This window comes from Merops nubicus, unplaced genomic scaffold, assembly GCF_000691845.1.
Source record: "Merops nubicus isolate BGI_N331 unplaced genomic scaffold, ASM69184v1 scaffold13253, whole genome shotgun sequence".
In the NCBI taxonomy this organism is placed as follows: domain Eukaryota; kingdom Metazoa; phylum Chordata; class Aves; order Coraciiformes; family Meropidae; genus Merops; species Merops nubicus.
The window spans coordinates 64654-69937 of record NW_008598316.1 but is presented as its reverse complement, the minus strand read 5'-3'; positions in this window follow the sequence as shown (position 1 = coordinate 69937).

Here is a 5284-nt window from a genome sequence, read left to right as displayed (position 1 = left end):
TAAATGTTACTGTCCCACCATGATTGTTTTTATACTGTAGATGACTGCTTCTCATTTATCTACTGAGGACTCCTGTATCTGTCACAAGGGATTTGGGAAGATGCTGAGACCTCTTAATAGTTTTGACCTGAGACTTTTTGAAACGCTGTGAAGCTCTAAAAATTAATCTGAGAGAAGGGATTCCTGTGTTCACTTGCTATATTATGTTCATCTGCAGGAGTATGTATAACATCCAAATTCACTAATTGCATCTTTTTGACCAGGTACCCAAGAGAGAATTTCAGTTATTTTCTGGCATCTATTCTGATGTCCGTTAAAATGATGCAAGCCTGATGATTAACTTGCATGTCAAGAAGGTTTCAGGAGCAGCAGCCTGAAACTACAGGTGATTTAAATTAGATCTGAGAGATAAGTATGTAAAAACTGAGTCAGTGTCAAGAACAGAATTTGTAAGAAAGATGACAATGCTTGTGTGGTATTAAGAAATCAAGTTGTTGGAAATGAGGGTAAAATTTATCGTCAGTAAACAGACCAAGCCTTGAAAGGAGGAAGTCCTTTGGACTGTAACCCAGACAAGGCTCCAGTTTTCTTTTTTTCCTTGTTTACACCACATTTGCAGGTGCTTACCATGTTTCATGGTGTATTTTGGAAAAGTGTTGAATAGTTTTATCTACAAATACTTTTCTGTTTCTAAAATCTTGCATTTTATCTCGATTACAGTTAAAAGCTGGACTTTAAATAATAAAATGTAAGCCTAACACAAAAAAATACTATAGTCTGAGTTGAATTAATATTTGGGGATGGAAGGTTGAATTTCAATGGACAAGGAGCTTGAGTTTCCATATAATTAAGTATCAGTAAAGCTTGTTAGGAGTTTTTCTGATTCTATTTAGCTAAACTTTTGCATCTTTTTCCGTGTCTGTGAGTGTGTTCACTCTCAGGAGGCAGCTTACCCCACTACTTTTTGAAGATGGAAGAGGCTGTAGGTTGAAAAGCTGTGAGTGACAAACTGCTCTGTGATTTAGGAAGCCAAGATAAGTTACATGTGGAATTATATTGTCTTCCTTCTCTAAACTGTGGTTCTGATTATGTTTGATAGAGTACAAGAGAATATGATTGTCTATGAAAAATCTTGAGATTGAGAAGTGAGCTGTGGGTCATACAGCATCTATTCCAATGCAGAAATGAGCTGGATGTTTTGAGAGCCTACAGATGCCCTTTCAGAACCACTTATATTTTGGCCGCCTCCCTGCTTATAGCTACTGTATCTTTTCTCCTGACATATGACAAGGTGGGAAATTCAGGACAGTGGTATTCTTTCCACCTTTGTTCTGCTACTTCAGCATAGCCAGGAAACTTGCTGTGTATAAGGTCTCAAACAGAAACAGACTTTTCATAAATGCATCTCAAAGTAAAAACTGGGACATTTGGTCACTTAGACTTGGAAATGTTTTTAACAAAGTTCTTGTGTGTGCTTACTAAAAACTGAAGTCTATACAAAATTTCAGGCTTGAATGGAATTCCCAACTTTTTTAAGAACTACCCCTCCTGTATTTTCTTCCAGTCATCTATTTTAAGTTATCTGACTGGAACAGGACACAGATACCTTTGTAAAATAACCTAAAAGCCAATCAGTGCTGCAAAAATGTGTATCTTCAGATCTTTAACTTTCACAGTATAAGAAAGTGTGAGTGTGTAAGTTTAGGGAAATGTGTGAAATTTTGAAAGTCTAAGAAAGTGTGTACTGATGAATATTAACAAGTTTGCTCTATGTAGTCATCTTTCTAAAAACTATGTAATTGTTCTTTAAAATTATAATTTAGCTAATTTTTCTTTATCCTTACATCTTCCCAAGTAAGCATTATATTACCCAGATTATATCTGAAGTCCAGCAGAGAAACATCTGACCCTAGTTTCTCATGATGAGGTGTCCATAATATGAACACTCTGTATCTTTCATGCCATGGTAATTGTGGTCTGTTTTCCCACTTATCTAAACGTTGGCCAACACTTATATCTGGGCAATAGTGTTCTTGGGTGAGAATAAAATGATAGGCAAGAAAATAGGGGTTTGGAGGATTTTCCTGCCTGCTTAGCCTGCTGTATTCAACAGAGCTGCAGCTGGATGAGGGGAACACAGCCAGTGGAAAACATGGGACAGGTTAAAGGACTCCCTAACCTTTGGGGCCATCAACAACTGGTGTAATTGGGTAGTTCTGTCAGTGTGGCAGCAGTTGGGTGTGAAGAGAGAAACCAGTAACATTTAATTTAGAAAGTGTTTAATTTTATTTTAAAAAAGTTTATAAATGTTTTATAAAATGTGCATAAGCATTTTATAAATTGGTATAACATATTAATTGTTATTTAATTCATTATAAATGTTTGTAAATTATTATAAACATTTTATAAAATGTTTATTTGTGAATTGTACAGGACTTACTGCATTAAATTTTTGTTTAAAAATCACCTGTAACATGATAATGTTTCATTTTAAGCACCTAGAAAATGAGTAACAACCATTACCACAGAACAACACCATGATAATTTATCCAACTTTGCAGAGGAATTCCAGAAGGAAAAGCTCTTAGTCCTTAACCAGACCCATCATGTTTATCTGTGTTATTTATCACCTGTCTTTCAACTTCAGTGATGACTAAGGTAGAAGTCCTTAAGTCAACAGTTTTTGTTAAGCAACCCATATTTTTTTTGTGGTTGCCAGCTGAAAAAGGCAGAATTCTTGTGGGGGAAACTTCAGGGCAGTGTTTTGCCAACAGTGTGGTGAAAGGCAGTACCCCTGGCAGGGAAGCCCTCCTGCTTCTCGTGCTTCACGTGCTAGTGTCCAGACCACTGGGCACTTTGCATTGCTTCAGTTCCTCTCAGTTACGTAAAACAATGATGCTGTTCTCAGCCACATGAGAGTTTATAGCATCTGCAGCTTTGGCACTGAATTTTCTCATTATTTTCAAGAAGGATCCACATATTTCTTCATACTATTTTCTTGACCTTTTTGGTGGTTTTTCCCTTCCTCTGCACCTGTGTTTCTGGATCACTTCTCACGCAACATGAGGCAGCAATATGCAAAGAAATGGTCTGAGAACTTACTCAGTAAGACAGACATAGGAGGTGAAGTGGTTCTGAGATCCAGTGGAGAAGCATCTTTCTGACTGGTGTATTGTGTGACACTCGCTTAGGTTCTCACTCTGAGTGAGGTTTCAAAACTGCCTGATGAGGCTGACCCTCTAGATTTAATCATAACCCATGTCCTGACATCTGCCCCAGCACTTTGCTCCAGCAGGGTCCACGTCTGTTCAGTCAGGAGACTGTTCTGAGTGCAGTGAGGTCACATGTCAGGAGGTGCTTTTGGTACCAAGAGGACAGGAGTCAAGCAGACACTGCTGCATGTGCCACCAGTGAACACCACTTTGACCATGCTTGTTGAGTGTGAATGGTGCAGAGTGTCTCAGAGCCACCATCAGGTTCCCTTTCTGTTTCTGCCTGTCAGAGATATTTCCTGCTTAAAGCATTCCAGGTGTGGTTCATCTACCAAACACCAAGCACCCTATCTGCTGTTCAGTTGTCCCTGGAAAATCCATCCATTTTCCTGCAGTTGGACAATAGGGAGCCTTTTAGAGAGGAGTCCTCAGTTTTGGTAAGGTGTTTTCCAAGTGCCTCATCTAGATGTTTCTGCAGTCCCCAGCTAGTAAATGCCTTTACCATAAGTCACGTTGTGCTTGCTTATCCCTCACATTTTCATCCAGTTCTTTTATGCAGAAAGTCTCTGGAGAGTTTCTTTCTCTGCTTCCCAAAACCTCTGGGTAGAACAGATCAGAATAAGGACTGTCTGCACAGGAGGTACTGGCTATTACCCCTGAATCCTGAAATCCAGGCACAGTGGTCTCACTGTGATTCCTCCAGGAGAACTTAGGCTTGTCATACATCTTTGCAAAGTACCAATCTCACCTTGTCCCTGACATGTAAGGATTTAGGGGCATAACTTCCCATGTTTTCCAGCATCACTGCCTGACCACAGCTTTAATTAGGGATACCTGATGTTTTAAGGCATTGTCTCTTCTATTGGATTACAAATTCTGGGTAAGCTCAGCAGAATCAATTACAGGGATTTTATTTTCCATTTGTGCAACTATTTTCCTGAAACTTACAATAATTTAATCAACTCTGAGTCTTCTAACTGATTGCAAAACTTGGCTGAAATTGGGAAGTGGGTGCACCTGGGAGAACATGTGGAAAGACAGAGATAGATGGACAACAGTTGCCTAAGCCTGATTTTCTTTGAAAATTAGACTGAAAAGCAAGAACACAAAAAAAAGTTGAAGTAGAGGAATACAAGGTGAGAAGGCAACTAATGTATTAAATATTAAAGGGTTTTATATAAAAAAGAATGGAAGTGCCTTTTTAATAGCTGCATTCCATGTACTTTTGCTTTGAGGAAGAAGAGGCCATAGACACTGAGGAGGAAGATGTTGAAGGCAGCATGTCACTGTTGTCATGGTATGGTGAAAAGCCTTTTTCTGAAAGGGAGAAATACAGACCTCTTTAAGATTATTTAATCTTCTTTTACTGTCCTCTTACAGTTTGTACATAACCAAATATTCTCAGACAAAATACTTTGTCTCTTCTGGGCTTCATGGTGAGTTTCCTGCTGTACTCTGAGCAGGAGCAGTAAAGGTTTCTTACCAGTTCAAAGGTGTAAATTGCATCCCTAAGATAAGCCTGGTTTGATCTATTGGCTGCTTTGAAGGTTTGAGTGAGAGAGCGATGAAGAAGCTTGATGTTTCCATTGAATATTCCTGGATCTGGAGTGTGGGGGAAGCAAGCAGATGGTTTTTATTCCAAAGAGACCTTGTCTTGCAAGCTTGAAAATACCTAATAAACGTTCTAGGCCGTGTGTACTCCAGTGTATCTACTCCACTGGGCATGGTAAAAGGAAGTAGAGTGTCATTGCTTTACTTATGGGCTTTTTTTTTTTTCAACGAAAGAGAAACAGAAGCTTGACACTGCTTTTGAAGTTGAAAATCAGAGGTGAATCAGTATGTGACTTCATTACTTGGAGTACCTTAATGATGTATTGAGCATAGGCAGTACAGCGTGAAACCTCACAAGTTCAGTTGTGCCAGCAGAAATAATTCAGTCTTCTGCTTTAAGAAATGAAGGATTAAAAAGAAGAAAGAGGAAATTTAATGGAAGTCTGTAGTTGTCAGTAAAGTCAGTAAAATGTTTCATATGACCCTGTGTACAATTAAAAAGCTTTAATAATAGGATTTAA